Source organism: Ornithorhynchus anatinus, chromosome 19 (genome assembly GCF_004115215.2).
Source record: "Ornithorhynchus anatinus isolate Pmale09 chromosome 19, mOrnAna1.pri.v4, whole genome shotgun sequence".
In the NCBI taxonomy this organism is placed as follows: Eukaryota; Metazoa; Chordata; class Mammalia; order Monotremata; family Ornithorhynchidae; genus Ornithorhynchus; species Ornithorhynchus anatinus.
Genome location: NC_041746.1, coordinates 2,908,809 through 2,928,518, shown reverse-complemented (window position 1 = coordinate 2,928,518; position 19,710 = coordinate 2,908,809). Strand labels below are relative to the sequence as shown.

The 19,710-nt window shown below is 49.6% G+C and overlaps 1 protein-coding gene and 1 long non-coding RNA gene across 10 annotated transcripts in view; one reads left to right on the top strand and one right to left on the bottom strand.

Annotated features, from left to right (window-relative positions):
- Positions 1 to 19,710, top strand: part of RGS7 (regulator of G protein signaling 7) — a 137,624-nt gene that overhangs the window by 18,442 nt on the left and 99,472 nt on the right. The gene's annotated exons all lie outside the window — the stretch shown is intronic.
- Positions 6,522 to 18,252, bottom strand: LOC114805648. The gene is made up of 3 exons (XR_003753637.2): positions 18,214 to 18,252; positions 16,991 to 17,127; positions 6,522 to 6,997 (listed from the first exon to the last, which is right to left on the bottom strand). It is a non-coding gene; the product is annotated as an uncharacterized LOC114805648 (long non-coding RNA).

The window sequence follows — 19,710 nt, the reverse complement described above, 5'->3', positions numbered from 1 at the left end:
TCTCCATTTTACAGATGAGGTCGCTGAGGCGCAGAGAAGTGAAGTGACTTGCCCAGAGTCACCCAGCTGACAGGTGGCAGAGCTGGGATTTGAACCCACGACCTCTGACTCCCAAGCCCGGGCTCTTTCCACTAAACAACGCTGCTTCTATCCCTATCTTTAGGGATAGACGTATCCATGCCACTGTGAGTTCTTTGTGGGCGAGGAACGTGTCTACCACCTCTGTCGGATTGGACTTTCCCAAACGCTTAGTACAGTGCTCTGCTCATAGCAAGCACTCGATGATTTCTTTTCTTATGGTATTTGCTAAGCACTTACTATGTGGCAAGGGCTGTAATAAGTGCTGGGGTAGAGACAGACTGATCAGGCTAGATAGAGGCCTGTCTCACACGGGGCTCAGTCAAGTAGGAGGGAGAACAGGGATCCACCCTCCATTTTACAGCTGAGGAAACTGAGGCCCGCGGAAGTGAAGTGACTCGCCCGAGGTCACCCAGCAGACAAGTGGCACAGCCGGGATTAGGACCGAGATCTTCTGGCTCCCGGGTTCGGGCTCTATCCACTAGGGCAGGCCACTTCTCGCTGATGGGTATGTCTGTGGAAATGAGAGCAATAGAATTTTGGGCTTCTCTCCTGGAGCAAAGGGCTACTAAGAACTTTTCTTTTTAAGAAAAAGATATTTATTCAGTACACAGTACTGTACTAAGCGCCGGGGTGGTTACAAGTTTTTCAGGTGGGACACAGTCCCTGTCCCACATGGGGCTCACGGTCTCCACCCCCATTTTACAGATGAGGGAACTGAGGTACAGAGAAACGGAAGTGACTCGCCCAAGGTCACCCAGCAGACAAGGGGCGGGGCTGGGATGAGATTAGGATTAGCAGTTGGGAAATACGAAACAAAGGCCTACCACTGGGCATAACTGTGTATAACTGCGTACAACCTGGTATAACTACAGGCTTCTTGCTCCTTTTCATGCACTCTTTCCCCTATAGAGCTGCTGATTTTAATCTTTAATGTCAGTTTTGTGGCGCTTCTTTGATTCCAGATATAGCTGCAGCAGTTACCTAAGATGAAGTACTTCCTTTCTTCTCCCTCCCGGATTTTCTTTCATTTGAATAGAGTGATTAAAGCCCATATCAACCTAGCATCAGATAAAGACAGAGCTCTTTTAACCTAGCTAATGACGGCGCTCTAGTCTTTTACCTTAAAGGATCTTTTTTCCGCTGAGTAGAGTGTGAAAGGTGAATTCTGAATACCGCGGTGGTATGTAAATGAATCCGTATACACATACACATATACACCCTAAACCGTTCATCCCTGCCACATATTTATAGTGCTAGCAGATTGTGCAACTCTAACGCTTTAAACCCCTTTTAAAAATATTCCTTTGCTGTTCTGTTGGATTATTTGAATCCGGGGAATGCATTAATGCCCTCTCCATTATTTCCTAAGGGAAAGAAACTACATTTAGTTTAGCACTCGTTCACTTAACACTTTGATTCCTTCGTAATCAATTGTAACACTAAAGGCGTGCCTCAAATGACCACTCTCTTAAGGCCTGAGAAAAGTACAAGGAAAGTAAGAGCCATGATTTCCTGCCCACAAGAAGCTTCTGCTCTAATGGGTAAGATGGGACGTAAAAATAATTCCAAATAGCTAACTGGAGTGGAGCGGTATCCACTTCTTCTCCTTTGTCTTTGCATTTCCTCCTTGGCACTCGGATTGGTACCCTCTATTCACCACATCCTCAGCGCCACAGCATTTGCGTCCAGCTCTGTGATTTATCTATTGGCGTTAACGTCTGCCACGCTGGCCCGCAAGCTCCTCCAGGGCAGGGAACGTGACTGCCAGCTCTGTTATACTCTCCCAAGTGTTTAGTACAGTGCCTTACACACGGTAAGCGCAAGGGGAGCCAGGAGGAATGGCTTTCTGATTCCGGTTCCTCCATGTGTCTGCTGCGCGAGGTTGGACAGATCGCTTATCTTCCCTGGGCCTCAGTTTCCTCCTCAATCGAATGGAGATTAAATACCAGTTCTCTCTTCCGCTTAGACTGGCAGTCTCCCATGGCACAGGGTCTCTGTCCGCTCTGATGGCACCCACCCCAGGGCTTAGGACAGGGCTTGGCGCATACTAAGTGCTTAACAAACACCATTATCATTATTACCGTTGTTGTTATTCAATCGATGGCGTTTATTGAGCGCTTTCTGTGTGCAGTAAGCACTTGGGAGAGTTCATTCATTTATTCAATCGTTTTATTGAGTGCTTACTGTCCGCAAAACACTGTACTAAGCGCTTGGGAGAGAACATTATAGGAATAAACAGACACATTCCCTGCCCTCACCTGGCTTTCAGTCTCGAGAGTTATTCCAGTAAGATAAGGGCACAAAACCTGCCCGGAGCAATTCTCAGCTGTCCATCCTGGCTTGCAAACTCAATTCTCATAAATCAGGGTCAGAAACCAAACTGTAATTCAGTAAAAATATGAAACTTGGCTCTTGAGAGCCGCCTCAGTCTCGTGGACTGCCAACCACTGAATATCTGGTTTATGGACAGGGCCGAAATTGATGCAAAGGGCTGATGAAGAGAGGGCACGGAAGGAGGAGTGGGAGACAGAGCGGAGTCAGAGAGAATTCCACACTTCTCTTCCAGGTAACCAGGGAAGCGTTACTGAGCAAGGGAGCTCTTAGTCACCGTTTGAATGTCAGAAATCACACTCCAACACGCTCCATTCGTTCATTCATTCAGTCAGTCGCATTTACTGAGCGCTTACTATGTGCAGAGAACCGTACTAAGCACTTGGAAAGTACAATTTGGGAACAGATAAGACACAATCCTTACCCAACAACAGGCTCACAGTCTAGAAGACCTGAATCTGGTCAGTCAGACAGTCAATCAGATTTATCGAGCGCTTACTGCAGTGCTTAGAACAGTGCTCTGCCCACAGTAGGCACTCAATAAATGCCATTGATTGATTGATAGATCCCCTAGCTGACGGTCCAAGAGGTCAAGGGGGCTCAGCTTTTGTCAGTTGAAGGAGATTCGGGTGATTTATTCTCTCTCCGAGAATTTCCACCTTCAGGTCGGGCATCTGGGGAGTTACAGGGGAAGTGGGATGGAAAGAACTAGGGCAGACAGGATTTAAGCATTCATCATCAATAAGGGCTGACCCTCTCTCTTGTCCTGAGAGGAGAATTCAGCCCTCCCCGTAATCCATTAGGTTAATGGACGGAGACGGCTGCGGCTTTCGTGAAAGACTCTCGGACACATCTCGGGTCTCTCGTCATCGATCGGTTTAGTGCGAATGGAGATGGTTTCCCTCTCTGGCAGGGCCCGACAGCTTTATGCTTCCAGCCACTGGTCCTCTGAGTTCTGAGGACAGGTTGGCTTCCCGTGGCCTAAAGAAATCTATAAGATGAAGAAAATGCTTGGGTTTTCAGAGCAGACGACCCATTTGCCCACGGGATTCGATTGTACTACTAATGTTGATTACGGTTCTCTTTAAGCGCTTACTATGGCCCAAGAACTGTACTAAACAATAATAATAATAGTAGCCGTGGTATTGGTTAAACGCTTACTACGTGCCAGGCACTATAGTAATAATTATGGTATTTGTTAGGCTCTTACTACATGACAAATGTTGTTCTAAGTGCTGGGATATTCTTTCATTCAATAGTATTTATTGAGCGCTTACTATGTGCAGAGCACTGTACTAAGCGCTTGGAATGGACAAGTCGGCAACAGATAGAGACAGTCCCTGCCCTTTGATGGGCTTACAGTCTAACCGGGGGAGACGGGCAGACGAGAACAGTGGCAATAAATAGAGTCGAGGGGAAGACCATCTCATAAAAACAGTGGCAAATAAATAGAGATAAGGTAATCGGGTTGTCCCGCCTGGGGCTCACACTCTTAATCCCCATTTTACAGATGAGGTAACGGAGGCCCAGAGAAGTTAAGCAGCTAGCCCAAAGTCACGCAGCAGACAAATGGCGGAGCCAGGAGTAGAACCCACGTCCTCTGACTCCCAAGCCCGGGCTCTTTCCACTGAGCCACTCTGCTTGTCCAAGCACCGCTCCATCATACTGAAATTTACAGATTGGGAAACGGGGAAGACACAGCCTTAGCCAGACGTGAGAAACTTACAGTCTATCGGGGAAGACGGTCAACTCTTACCTCTATATCTCTCTAACAACTGGGTCTTTTCAATTGTTCCCCATCCCCACCCTAGAAGATGGACTTCTTCTGTGCGTCAGCCGATGTGGAATCCCCATGAATTAATGATAGCTTTTCCTCTCCGGAGTCGTACAAAGGGAGACCAGCCCATCCCCCTTGTCTCCTCCCTCCTTTCCAACACGCAAAGTGTCTTTACTTCCTCAAGCTTTGTTTCCAGCAGTCAACCGTGAGGGAAGAGGCTTTGCGACGTAACCTTTATCTCTGTTCCTCGGACTTACCGCGGGCATTCGGGGAAGCGCAATTCACAGTCGGCGCACAATCCAACTCCAGAAGCTATTGCCGTTAAACGCAGACTTAGGCAAACTCTTCCAATTTAGCAATCCAGCGAGCCCGAAGATTTCCGATAGAGCTGCCCTTTGTATTCGAAGGAGACGTCGGCCCGCGGCAACGCCCACCTCCCAGACCGTGCGTGACCGAAAAGGTCAATGAGTGACCCGCAGTCCCGCACACAAACCCCTTGTCGTGTGTGCAGTGTCCGATGCCGTCTTCTTTTCTGCCCCGAAAGCTTCGTACAGGGCTCTACACACAGTAAGCGCTCAATAGACTGAAAGCCCCTCAGTGGGTAGGGACTGTCTCTATCTGTTGCCGATTTGTACATTCCAAGCGCTTAGTCCAGTGCCCTGCACATAGTAAGCGTTCAATAAATACTATTGAGGGAATGAATAAATATCACCGATTGCCTCCTTGTCTCTCAAAACAAAACACTCCCTTCTTGATGGCGGTACGCAATGCTGGTCTTTCTTAAGCCATCGATTCCCAGTTTTCAGTTAGGGTGAGGCGGTCTCTGAGGCTTGGTTTTACCGTGACCCTGAAATGCTGAAGAAGCAGCGTGGCCTCCTGGAGAGATCACGGGCCTGGGAGTCAGAAGGATCTGGGTTCTGATCCTCAGTCTGCCACTCGCCTGCTGTGCGACTTGGGCAGGTCACTGAACCTCTCTGTTGCTTCGGTTTCCTCATCTGCAAAACGGGAATTCAATACCTGTTCTCCTGCCTGTTGAGACTGTGAGCCTCGGGTGGAGAAAGGACCGTGTCTGATCGAATTAACTTATATCTACCCCAGACCTCAGTGCAGTCCTTGTCACCCAGCAGGCAACTAACATGTACAGTAATGCTAATAATCATATAATAAAAGAGAAGCAAGCATGGCCTAGTGAATAGAGCACTGGTCTGGGATTCAGAAGGACCTGAGTTCTAATTCTGACTCTGCCACTCGTCTGCTGCGTTACCTTAGGCAAGTCACTCAACTTCTCCCACTCCCCTCCTGAGTCTCCTTGACTCGTTCCCTTTATTCATCCCCCCTCCCAGCCACACAGCACTTGTGTACGTATCTGTCATCGTATTTATTTCTATTACTGTCTGTCTCCCCCTCTAGACTGTAAGCTCACTGTGGGCAGGGATTGCGCCTCTTATATTGTTAAATCGTACTCCCCCAAGAGCTCAGTACAGTGCTCTGCGCACGGTTGACGTCCGATAAATACGATCGACCGACTGACTTAAATTCCCTTTGCCTCGGTTCCGTCATCCGTTAAATGGGGATGAAGACTCTGAGCCTCCTAGGGGACATGGACCGTGTCCAACCTGAGTAACTCGTATCCACCCCGCAGCTTAGAACTGTGCCCGGGACATAGTAAGCACTTAATACCAAAAAAAAATTATTACAATAATAAAGCGATTAGATTTTTCACAGAGTGAGCCAGCGGTTGGTTGTGCATTGCCCAACTAGAATATTCAGAACTCAAAATGGCTTTCTGTATAAATTCTCCCCGTGGCCCCCGGATGATCTGTTTGGATACATCTCCATGGAGAGCGGCGAATCCTTTAATTGTTCAATCCTCTCCTGCGAGACCCCGCTTTGTCAGAGATGGAGGCCAGAGCCTCTGCCTGCAGCCCTTGTAGACAACAGTTGCTGTTTTGGTCACCAGACCTTCTAGCATCTTGGCATTGAATTCCCACATTGTTTTTTTGGGTCACTTCTTTGGCTCCTTCTGTTTCTCAGCCAGCAGCCAGTCTCTCTATATGGCACTAATTATATCTCGGAAGGCTCGCTCTCTCTTTTTCTCCATCCCTCCCTTTCTCTCTTTCCCTCTCTCTCCCTCTCTCTCTTCCTCCCTTTCTCTCTCTTTCTATCTCTCCCTCTCTCTTTCCTCTTTCCCACTCTTTCTCTGTCTCTCTCTTTTTCTCTCCCTCCCTCTCTCTCTCTCCCGCTCTCGCTTTCTCTATCTTTCCTCCTCTCTCTTTTTCTCTCCCTCCCTCTCTCTGTTTCCCTCCCTCCCTTCCTCTCTCTCTCTCTCTCTCTCTCTCTCTCAAAGATGGAAAAACTTGGCGCTTAGCCCAGGAAATCTCAGAGACAGGGAAGTTATCATTAACCACAACCACGTGATTCCCCACGGCCCCATGGAGAGGGTGATCTCTGGTGGTCCCCGGACCCCAGAGATGGAAGGCAGCTTCCTCCGCTCCAGGGGATCACATTGCCCATTCAGAGCAATATAATGAGCAACGATTTCTTTTTCTCTCAATTTCTCCTTGGTTTCTTACGGTAATCTTATTTTCGATGGTACCCAGAGGCTCTCTCCAGTGAGCGCTAGACACTTGGAAAGTTTCAGTGTGACCAATTTCACTCTTTCCCAGTTCTCTGAATTGAGTCTCAGAATGCCCCCGTCAACAGTTTTTTTTCCCCCAGATAACTTGAAAATGGCTTAATGGCCATTTAAAACTCTCTCTCCTTCTCACCTCCGGGCACTGTTCTGTTCCAAACCTTCTTGGTTCTTTCCTACATAGAGCAAATAAAAAAAAAAATAGCAATGGAAAGGCAGTTTTGAAGCCCAAATCACTTTTCTTTCCCCCTAAGAAATTTCTAAACAAATCAAAAACTGTCTGGAAGGGAATGGAGAGTCATTGTGTTTATAGTGTCCATGAAGCTCAAAATTGTTTGCGTAAATGCTTACATGAAGTTTCTGTGCGCTCTGCTTCGGAACCCCTTTCCCACCTTAACTTCTACCTAACCACCGGCCTGCTGTGTGATTTATCCTCTCGGGCAAGTCATTCAACCTCTCTGGGCCCCAGTTTCTTCATCGTTAAACCTTCTCTCTCTACCTTCATTCAGAGCGGCTGCCAAGTGTCGGGCGGAGACCGTATCTGATCCTATCATTCGGTGTCCCTTCAGAGAAGCAGCACGGTCTCGTGGAAGGAGCACGGGCCCGAGAGTCGGAGAGCCCGTAGTCTAACCCCAGCACCACCCCTCGCCTGCTGTGTGACCTTGGGCAAGTCACTTAACTTCTCTGGGGCTCAGTTCTCTCATCTGTAAAATGGATTAAGACTGTGAGCCCCAAGTGGGACACAGATTGTGTCCAACCTGAGGATTTGCCGACTTACTCTACCTCGATCTCGTCTACGTACCGCCCACGTACCGCCTCTGGCCCGGAAGGCCCTCCCTTTGCATATCCAAAAGATGATGACTCTCCCCCGCTTTAGAGCCTTATTGAAGGCTCATCTCCTCCAAGAGGCCTTCCCTGACTTAGCCCTCCTTTCCTCTTCTCCCACTTCCTTCTGTGTCACCCTGAAATGCTCCCCCATTCGTTTCCCCCCGTCCCAGCCCCACAGCACTCACATACCTACCCGTTATTTATTAATTTCCATTCAGGTCTCTCTCCCCCCTCCAGACTGTAAGCTCGTCGTGGGCAGGGAAGGTGTCTGTTAGTTGCGCGTACTCTCCCAAGCGCTTAGTACAGTGCTCCGCACACGGTGAGCACTCGGCGAATACTATTTAAAAAAACGAAATACAAAACAAAAACAGGAACGCGGAGAACCGTGTGCTTTTGAAACATAAATCTTTCATGATTCAAGTTCCATCAGTTCCTTTCCATAATTCATGGATCTGTTGTGATTTGGAAGAGCTCCAGCTCCAGAGGCAGGAGTGTGGATTTTCTGGGATTTGCATTTGCCCTGATATTCACCTCAGTAATGACTTCCGTTTCCTCATCAGCCGTTAAAAATAAGATCGGCAAAATCGCCAGGCTTTCAGCAGATTTGCGCGGTGATTAGAGGCGCCTCTCCCGAGCTGCGTGATTGGGTCCGGGGAGGGGGGACGGGGAGAAATTACGGTCCCGGTCGACTTCAAGCGGGAATTGGGATACCCGGATTAATCAAGCTGCATCCAGGTTTACAGTCTGCCGTTGGGCGAAGGGCCTACTGCGTTTGTCTAAGAATCGGACGGCAAAAAGAAACGACGGTGTTTAATTCACCATCGGGTTCGAATAAGAATTCCGGTCTATCTTCGTGCGAGTGAATGGAACCTCCCCTCTGGGAGGGGAAAAAAGTGCCCTGGGAATCAATCAGTTGTATCTGTTGAGCGCTTACTGTGAACCGAATCCTGTACTGATCCTTGGGAGAGTGCAACACAAAGATACTACTGCTAATAATAATGATCATATTTGTTAAGCACTTACTAGGTAATGATAATAATAATGATAATGATGTTGGTATTTGTTAAGCGCTTACTATGTGCAGAGCACCGTTCTAAGCACAGGGGTAGATACAGGGTAATCAGGTCGTCCCGCGTGAGGCTCACAGTTAATCCCCATTTTCCAGATGAGGTCACTGAGGCACAGCGAAGTGAAGTGACTTGCCCACAGTCCAAGCGCTATTCTAAACGCTGGGGTAGATACAAGGGCATCAGGGTGTCCCACGTGGGGCTCTCAGTCTTAATCCCCATTGTACAGCTGAGGTAACTGAGGCACAGAGAAGTTAAAAGTGACTTGCCCAAAGTCACACAGCTGACAAGCGGTGGAGGCGGGATTGGAACCCGTGACCTCTGACTCCCAGCGGACACATTCCCTGCCCACAACGAGCTCACGGTCTAGAGTGCTTATACTCTGCGAGCAGAATGGGCTCCAAAACACGACTGACGGAAAACGCAGCTCCTGTCCAGAAAGAGATCGCAATCTGTCGATCGATCGAGTACTTGCTGAGTGAGGAGTACTGTACTGAGCGCTTGGCAACGTACAATCAAGTGGTTAGAGAAGATTCCTGCCCATAAGGAGCTTCCAGACCAGAGAGCAGTGAGAGGAAAGGAAACCCAGAAACAACTAACTGAGCAGCCTCTTAATGCCTCTGTCCCTTCTTCCTCTCCTCCCCGCAGGCCCAGTTTACTAGCAGGGAACTTTGAGGGACAGCAGGGCCTAGCGGTTAGAGCCCGGGCCTGGGATTCAGAAGGACCTGGGTTCTAATCCCGGCTCTGCCACTTGTCTGCTGTGGAACCTTGGGCGAATGACTTTATTTCCCTGTACTACAGTTACCTCGTCCGTCAAATGGGGATTAAGACTGTGAGCCCCGTGAGGGACAGGGAGTGTGTTCAACGTGATTACCGTGTATCTCTCCAGCACTTAGTACATTGTCCGGCACATAGAAAACGCTGAACAAATGCCATTAAAAAAAAAAAAAATCCAAACATTTGAAGTTTTAGAAAAGTCTCTTTTTACACTCACTATGATCCATCTGTGTGTGAGTTGGTAGGTGAAAGTGTGCCTGGGAGCAATGATTAGGGGGAAAGGTCTTGAATCTCCAGTCAGTCCGGCCCCAGCAGCGTGGCTCAGCGGAAAGAGCCTGGGTTTGGGAGTCAGAGGTCATGGGTTCGAATCCCAGCTCTGCCACTTGTCACCTGTGTGACTGTGGACAAGTCACTTCACTTCTCGGTGCCTCAGTTACCTCATCCGTAAATTGGGGATGAAGACTGGGAGCCTCACGTGGGACGACCCGATGACCCTGTATCTACCCCGGCGCTTAGAACGGTGCTCTGCACATAGTAAGCGCTTAACGAATACCAACATCGTCATTATTATTATTAAGTTGTTCCAGCTTTCAAAAGTAGTATGATATTGATATTAATTAAACTCTGAAGATGGGCCGAACGCCGGGACGGATGTAAGGTAATCACCGAGGCCTGAGGAAAGAACAAGGGCCCGAGAGTCAGAGAACTGGGTTCTGATCCCGCCTCCACCGCATACCCGCTGTGTGACTTTGAGCAGAGTTGCTTCACTTCTCTGTGCCTCGTTCCCTCCTCTGTAAAATGGAGATTCAATACCCGTTCTCTCTCCTACTTAGGTGAGACCCATGTGGGACCGGATGATCGGGTAACTACCCCAGGGCTTAGGACAGGGCTTGGCACATAGTAAGCGCTCGGCAAATGCCATTCTTCGTCTTCCTCTCATTAATCAGGTTGGACGCAGCCCCCGTCCCACGTGGAGTCCACAGTCAAAGAGGAAGGCAGAACAGAGGTCGAATCCCCATTTTACAAATGAGGAAACTGAGGCCCAGAGACGGGAAGTGACTTGCCCAAGGTCACACAGCCGGCAAGGGACGGAGCCGGGATTGGAACCCTGGTCGTCTGTCTCCCAGGCCCAGGCTCTTTGCACTGGACACGGTGCTTCTCTCGCGCGCATCAGTGGAGTCAAGGACTTTTCAGGGTGGAATGTCATCGTGATTACGCATTTGCTTGCTTGGTTGGTTTGATTTCCTCTAAAGCAACACCCAAAAGCATTTTAGCATTCATTGCTTATCTCCAGAAAAGATTCAAGTCTTAAAGAGGAACCAGGGTTCTGATTGCAACGTGCCAGGCAAGAGTTCATGGCTGTAAAAGCTGGATGTACTGAACCGGAGGGTGATATTTTTTAAAAAAAATGTGGTATTTGTTAAACACTCACTGTGTGTCAGGAACTGTACTGAGCGCTGGGGGCAAACACCAGGAAATAATAATAATAATGTCGGTATTCGTTAAGCGCTTCCTGCGTGCAGAGCACTGTTCTAAGATCAGATTGGACGCAGTCCCCGTCCCGCGTGGGCCCCCTAGTTTCGATCTCCATTTTCCAGGCGAGGTCACTGAGGCACAGAGAAGTGAAATGAGTTGCTCTAGGTCACACAGCAGACAACTGGCAGAGCTGGGCTCAGAATCCTGGTCCTTCTGACTCCCAGGCCACTAGACCACCCTGCTTTCTTCATTAGCCAGAAAGAAGAGCACTGTGCCATTTGAATCAACAGGTGATTTATTTGTCCACAAAGCCATCGGTGACCCGTACCCCTATTTCAAACGGGGCCCTGATCCCCACAGTCCCGATGGTATGAAGTTCCTACTCAGGGCTAAGCCCCAGGAAAGGAGATATGGGAAGACCAGATGGGACACAGTCCCTGTCCCCGACAGGAGGGCATCTATATCATTCCCTCCTATGTACAGACGAGGAAACAGAGGCCCGGAGAGGTTACGTGATTTGCCCAAGGTCACACAGTAGGGCAGCGATAGATGTGGGATTAGAACCCCGGTCTTTGGACTCCCAATCCGGTGCTCCCTCTACTAAGCTTCCCTGGTATCCCCAAATCTTCTATATCCTGGTCTTATCCCAGAAGGGCTGTGTCTTTGGGTTGATTTCGATCTTTGAAAACAACGATCGATCCTCTTCTGTGAGTCTCAGCTCTCAAAAAATATCTGTTTATTGTTATACTGTACTCTCCCAAGCACTCAGTACAGTGCTCCGCACACAATAAGCGCTCAACAAATACGATTGGATGAATGGACCGAAATTTTAGGTTCTTACCTTTAGGCTCTATATATTCTCTGTAAGTAAAGCCACTCGTCCAGGGAAAATCTGACTGTATTCAATTTATTTTAGGTGCGGGGCATCGACGCTCACTGAATCCCTAGTATGACTTCCCTCTCATCGCCCTGACTTATTTTCTTTGGCGAGGAGACCGGGACTATCTCTCTCTGCCAACCAGCTCGGGGAGGGGGAAGGGAAAAGAGGACACACGACACTGAAGCTCGATTTACTGCCGCTGTTAAATGTAAATGTGGTTTCCTGTGCTAAGCATGAAAGATGAGGCCCAGCAGATGCGAGGAGAAACATATTTATCCTGGGAGGCGGGCCAAGCTGAAACTCCCTTCCCAGATCTGCCAATTCAAAACCCTTCTGCAAATCCACTTCCTCCAGGAAGCGTTCCCTGATTACCTTCTTCCTCCCCAGGTCTTGTCGCCCCAGCCGCATTAGTCCCTGATTCCCTTGTATCTCCCGCAGCGCTTAGAACATAGTAAACGCTGAACGAATGCCATCATCATTATTATTATTTGTCAGTTCACTGCCAGATCAATTAACGTACTCCCTTCACCGATTTATTTACGCACTCAGTACAGTGCTCGGCACGCAGTAAGCGCTCAGTAAATACGACGGAATTTATTCACGCATCCAGCTTATCCATTTTTTCCTCTGAACCCCCGCCCCCCACCGATTACGCATAAGATACGGTTACTGATAACTGTGGCATTTGTTCAGCGCTCACTATGTGCCCGGCACTGTTCCAAGCGCTGGGGGAGATGCAAGATAATCAGGTCCCGCGTGGGGCTCACAGTTTCCGGAGAAGGGAGAGCAGGTGTGGAATTTCTATTTTGTAGAGGAGGGAACCGAGGAAGAGAGATGCGAAGCGACTTGCCCGAGATCACCCAGCAGACGAGCGGCGGAGCTGAGATTAGAACCCGGTTCCTCTGCCTCCTAGGCCGGCGCTCTTTCAATTAGTCAGTCGGTCGTATTTATGGAGCGCTTACTGTGTGCAGGGGACTGTACTAAGCTCTCGGGAGGGTACAGGACGACAATAACCAGACCCGTTCGCCGCCCACGGTCAGCTTAGAGGCCGGGCTGCTCCTCACGCTTCTTGCCGACGAGACGAGGCGAATTCTTACTCTCCCCTCTGCTTTCAGAGTCTCAGACAGCGGAGAGCGAGATGCTGCTCTTCGGACGGGGGCCCTTAGCAGAGAAGTCAGCCGAGGAGATCGGTTTGGAAGGCAGGGAAGGAACCCAGTGAAGCATTTTGGTTGTGCTGGCTAAAAGGCAGCAACCAAGTATCCCCCTGCCAAGGGGAATGACTAGAAGCGAGGGGCTACCTCAGGAGGAGCCTTCAGGGGAGATAAATATCTACACCCACGCGAAAATCCATTTATACGCCTAGTCTTACAAGCAGTCCGCTTCTAAACAGTCTCTGACAGATTGCTCTGGGTGACGATCGGGAATTTCTGTATTTCTTCAAAGAGCCCTAATAGATCAGAAGGCCGCAGATTCCCCCGAGAAGCCCCAGATTCTGCTGTGGTTTTAGTGGTGACGTTAAGCGGTAAATGTCTCCACAGAGGCCGGAAGCTCCTCCCTCTAGACCGTAAGCTCCTTGCGGGCAGGGAGTTTGTCGGCCACCTCGGCCATATTGCACTTCCGGGAGAGCTTAGTACAGAGCTCTGCTCCCAGTTAGCGCTCAATAGATACGGTCGAACGGCTGGACCGCTCGTCTCCGAAAGATGCGGGGGTTTGAAGCTGAAGCTCAGAAGGAGGTAACAGACGTCCCCGTTCAGAATGCCTGGTGGGGCAGGGAGCGTGAAGCAGCATGAGTTAGCGGAAAGAACCTGGTTCTGGGAGTCAGCGGACGTGGGTTCTGATCCCAATTCGGCCAGTTGCCTGCCGTGAGGCCTTGGACAAGTCACTTAACTTCTCTGTGCGTCATCTACCTCATCTGTAGAATGGGGATCAAATCCTCCCCCCTCCTACTTAGACTGTGAGCCCCGTGTGGATGGACTAACTTGGAGAAGCAGCGTGGCTTAGTGGAAAGAGCACGGGCTTGGGAGTCGGAGGTCGTGGGTTCTAATCCCGGCTCTGCCCCTCGTCTGCTGGGTGACCTTGGGCAGGCCACTTACCTTCTCTGAGCCTCCTGGTTACCTCATCTGTGAAATGGGGATTAAGACAGCGAGCCCCCCCGTGTGGGACAACCCGATTACCTTGTCTCTGCCCCAGCGCTTAGAACAGTGCTCGGCACATAGTAAGCGCTTAAGAAATACCATAATTATCGTTATTATGTATCCCAGCGTTTAGAAGTGCTTGAAACATAATGAGCACTAAATAAATACCGTAATAATAGTGTTTCCTTTCTATTTTCTCAAGAGCTTAGTCCAATTCATCGCACCCAGTGGATGTTCAATACATACTCTAACGATAATAATAACCGTGGTATTTGTTAGGCAGGCACGATTCTAAGCGCTGGGGTGGATACAGGCAAATCAAGTCGGACACAGTCCCCGACCCATGTGGGGCTCAAAGTCTCAGTTCCCATTTTACAGATCAGGGCACTGAGGCCAAGAGGAGTCAAGTGACTTGCCCAAGGTCACAGAGCAGCCGAGTGGCGGAGCCGGAATCGGAACACTGCTCTGTGGCCTACCGGGTGCTACCCTGCAGCCTCCTTTCCGCCACCCTCCCTCTCCCCACCCCACCTCCACTTCTGGCCACCCTGCTCTCAGTCTTCAGACCGCCCACCAGATACGGTTATACACGTAGGACGCTGCTCAGAGATTGATTTTTCTTGTGCACTAATGGGAATTAACCTTGTTAGAGACCCTGAAATGTCTGCCCTGAAAGGTTTTCTTATTCACCCCAAGGGGTTTGTCTTTCCTGTTTTAGATCCAGTAGGTTAATGGCTCTCGTAAATGTCTATCCTGTGGTAATCAATACCGACAGCAGTCACCAGGCCCAGCTCCAGCCTCTTCCTCTCCCTCCAGGCCGGATTTCCATCTCCTTTCATTCGCTCATTCATTGGACCGTATTTACTGAGCGCTTACTGTGTGCAGAGCACCGGACTAAGCGCTTGGGAGAGTACGACGCAACAGTAAGCGGACACGTCCCTGCCCACGGCGAGCCGGAGACCGACAATCTGAGAGACCCTTCCTTTGCGGATTCTACAGCTAGGAATGATGTCGGTCGTTTCTGGAAACGGCTCTCTAGCCCGTAAGCCCGCTGTGGGCAGGGAATGTGTCTGCTCTGTTGTTCTAGTGTGAAGCCCTCAGTACAGTGGTCTGCGTGCGGTAAGCGCTCGATAGAGACAGCTGACTGGCTCTCGGAAGCTCGGCGGAGGTTGAGCCTGGCCTGACTCCGTAGCTGAGGGACCCCCCCCCCCCCCGCCCCCCGCCTCTAAATAGCCCCAGAAACCCCTCACTCCTTCCTCCCTCCCTGACCCGGGGCCGTTTGAGTCTCTTCAAAAGGTTTGTGTTTGTGTCGCTTCGACTGGTTCCTCCGATTCGGTTTTATCCCGCCGACTGTTCCCAAGGGATTCTGGCTAGGTTCTGGCCCCCGCCGGAGGCAGGGGGCTGAGGATATCCACAATCCAGGGGCCAGCTCATCCAGAAGGGAGCCAGCCCCGGCTCCAGACCGGGCCGCTTGGAGGCCTTTGGCTAGCAGAGTACGAGGCGAAGGATGGCCAGGAAATCAAATGTCTGGAGTCGGGGTTTTGGATCACGGAATGGAGCATCTTGAATGCGTCTGGGGCTAATTCTTCCCATCCATGATGTCATTTTGGCTTTGCCACAACTTTGCTTCTCCCCTACTGGTAGGTATAGTTGTCCCCAGTTGGCAGATGAGGAAAACCGAGGTCCAGAGAGGCAAAGTGACTTGCCTGAGGTCACGCAGCAGGCTGGCGACAGAGCTGAGACTGGCCCCCCCCCCCCCCCGGCCTCCACCTCCCAGATTTGTGCTCTCTCTTCCAGATCCGGCTGCCCCTTCTCTTTCCTAAAGAGGCTTTAATATAATTCTCCTCTGGGCCAAGGTTTGAGAGACTTTCCATCCAAAGGGGGGTTTAGAAAAGTGAACTGCACGTAGTATTTAAACCTCTCTAGCAATAGCGTTGATCGAACAACTTCTATTCAGTTAAGAGAAGCAGCGTGGCCTAGAGAAAAGAACCCGGGCCCGGGAATCAGAGGATCTGGGTTCTAAACCCGGTTTCAACACTTGTCTGCCGTGTGACCTTGGGCAAGTCGCTTCTCTATGCCTCAGTTACCTCGTCTGCAAAAACGGGGATTAAGACTGTGAGCCCAGTGTGGGACAGTGCTCGGTACAATGTCCGGCACAGAGTAAGCACTTAACAAATACCATTAAAAAAGCAAACAGTCCAACAAAACTGTTGTGTTCGGAGCACCGTGGTGGACGGCTGAAGCATATAAGAGATGTAAGAGACGTTCTCTGACCTCAAGGCATTCACAATCTAGTTGGGAAGTTTCAGTGGTTAAGGTGTGGCTTCCACTAATGCTCGCCGTCTCTCCGCTGTCGCAATTCATTTCATTGATTCGATATTTCCTTACAGTCACACCCTTCTGTTGGCCTCTTCACGGTAATGATGATAATTGGTATTTGTTAAGCGCTTACTGTGTGCCAGGCACCGTTCTAAGAGCTGGGATGGATAACAAGGTAATCAGGTTGGATAGAATCCCCGTCCCACATGGGGCTCCCCGCATATTGTGTCTTTATGTACATATTTGTTATTCTATTCATTTTATTAATGATGCGTAAAGATCTATAATTCTATTTATTTATACTGATGCTATTGATGCCTGTCTACCTGTTTTGTTTTGTTGTCTTTCTCTCCTATTCTAGACTGTGAGCCCGTTATTGGGTAGGGATTGTCTCTTTCGCCGAGTTGTACTTTCCGAGCGCTCAGTACAGTGCTCCGCACACGGTAAGCGCTCAATAAAGACGACTGAATGAATGAATGAATGGCTCCCCATTTTACAGGTGAGGTAAATGAGGCCCAGAGAAGTGAAGCGACTCGCCGAAGGTCACGCAGCAGACCAGGGGGAGATCCGGGATTAGAACCCATGGCCTCGGACTCCCGGGCCCGTGCTCTATCCACTAGACCATGTTGCCTCCCTTCACTGGCCCTGCCCCAGATCCCGCGATGGGAATGCCGGCTCTAAAATGCTCACCGCCTCCTCCAGCCGTTCTCCCACCTTTCGCGACGTCTTCACACGGCGGGTCCGGAGTGATCCAGCTCAAAAAGCGTTTCTAGGGTAGCACCGACTCCATCTTTTCAAACACCGGCCAGCCCTGCCGTCAGACAGATCTGATGGAAATTTAATCATTATTTGTTCGGAGCGTCGATCTAAACAGACTCTAAATCTCCTCACTGCCACGTTTCATTAATATCCTGGTGGTGGATTCAGAAGAGGATGCAGAATCCCCCCTTCTCAGCCTCCCCTCTCTGGCTTCCCTCCCCCGTTGCCGTCACTCGGTCGGTCGATCGCATGTAGAGAGCGCTTACTACATGCAGAGCACTGCACTAAGCGCTCGGAAGAGTACGCTCCAATAATAAACAGACGCTTTCCCTGCCCACAACGAGCTTACAGTCTAGAGGGGGCTTCTCCCCATTCCCCCCTCCGTTCTCCCATTTTTTTCCGTCCAGCCCGTCTGTCTTTCTCAGACCCCCGGGGGCTATTCTTCACTGCAAATCATCGACTCAACAATTACGGTCTTCAGTTCTCATCTCGATGACCTGATCTGCGATGGCTATAATTTGAAGGAATTCAATCAGCTCTTCTCAGAACCAAGATGTTCCTAGCTATCTGATGATTAGCTCAAAAGGCACAGACGAGATCCCTCTCCCTCCCCCTGCCAACAGAAAGCCCCCAAATCCCGCCGATTGGAAGATGGAGAAATTCCACGGCGCTAATTGAAGCCAATTAGTCTTCGGTTGGACTGGCCAGGGTGGGCGAAGCCGTAGCGAATATCGGGGTTCTTTAGGCTACAGGTTTCGACTTGGGCAGGATGGAACGATGAGGACTGCCTGTAAGCTCCTTTCGGGCAGGGATCATGTCTCCCACCTTTATTCTATTGTACCCTCCCAAGTGCTTAGGACAGTGTTCTGCGCAGAGTAAAGGCTCAATAAATGCGACTCTTTGATCAACGCAAAGGATTCTAAGCCAGTGGGGGGAATCAATGCAAAGATAATAATGATAACTGTGGTATTGGGTAAACACTTACTATAATTTATTAATCGCGGCGTTTGTTAAGTGCTTACTCTGTGCCAGGCACTGTACCAAGCGCTGGGGCAGATACAAGATAATCGGTTCCCGTCCCACGTGGGGCTCACAGTCTTAATCCCCATTTTACAGATGAGGAAAATAAGATGCGAAGAAGTGAAGTGACTTACCCAAGGACACACGGCAAGACAGGTGGCGGAGGTGGGTTTAGAGGCCAGGTCCTCTGACTTCCAGGCCCGTGCTTTTTCTACTAGGCCATGCTGCTTCTCCTGAAAAGATGTAGAATTAATTTACATACCCTCATCTTAACATATACCTCCTCAGTGAGTTTGCTTTAACCACCCTAGTTTTAAAGAGGGACAGTGGCTATTTCATCCGCATTTTACAGATGAGGAAACTGAGGCCCAGAGAAGGCAAGTGACTCGCTCAAGATCACGCGGCAGCAGAGCCCAGATCTTCTGACTCCCGGGGCCCGTGTTCTTTCCGTTACAGACCGGACGCCCTTTGGGTTTGAAATAGTCCACGTTCTTTTGATTCCCGAGCCACTGATTCCCCAGAAGAATCTCTATCCGATTTCAGAAGGCAAAAACACAAAAAGAACTTGCGGCTGAGTAAATTCCGGTTCCCTCGTGTGAATAATTAAGCTCTTGCTCTATTAAAATTGAAATAATTCATTCGTATCTTTCAGCCTTGGGAGGTGAGCAGTAGTCTTGAGAGGTGGTACAATTGCACCAGGCATGTATTTTCGGTGACTTTACGGTCTCATCTGGCATGGTTGACAACCAGGCTGGCGGATTCCGTAGAACAGTAAAACTGCCGGGTACCGTGTCGCAGGGGCATAATTTGAGATTCTTTGGTTCCAGATGTTAATAGTTGTGGTTCTCATTGAGTTCTTACTGTGTGCCAAGCACTGTACTAAGCCCTGGGGTAGATACAAGCCCATCAAGTCATACAGGGTCCCCGTCCCACGTGGGGCTCTCACAGTAGAAGTGGGAGAGGGAACGGGTTTTGAATCCCCATTTTACAGATAAGGAAACCGAGGCAGAGAGGAGTTAAGTGACTTGCCCAAGGTCACGCTGCAGGCGAGTGGCAGAGGAGAGATTAAAACCCAGGTCCTCTGGCTCCCAGGCCTACGCTCTTTCCACTGAGGCCCGGAGAAGTTGTTATTTTCACAAGGTCTGAGGGCAGAAAAGTGACAGAGCAGACGTTGGGGATTATCTCAGGTGAGTATTTTAGGTATTTTAGGCATTCCCAAATTTTTAGCTGCGGTGTCCTTACAACTCATTTTCCTCACCGCAAGTGTGGTTCCCCGAACTTATCCGTGAATTCTATCGTCCATGAATTCTATCGCCTTCTCTAAATCAGCCTTCTCCACCCTGAATTTCAAAGGACGACTTGAAGATCCTTTCGTTCAGTCCTTTTATCTATTAAAATGTATTTATGCCTGCAGTTTGTTTGGAACTTTTGCCCAAAGGATTCTTGTCACTTTATCCTTTCTGGCTCGTTAAAGTCCTGGCAGAAAACGTTTCGATCGGTGGATGAGACCAGACTGTGGGTTCGGCTTCAAGGATTCCCAGAGCCCAGGGAGAGAAAAGGAAAGAGATACTAACTAAATCTGTTGGTTTTTTTGTGAGCAATTTTGGTCAAAGATCGAGTGGCGGGGGAAG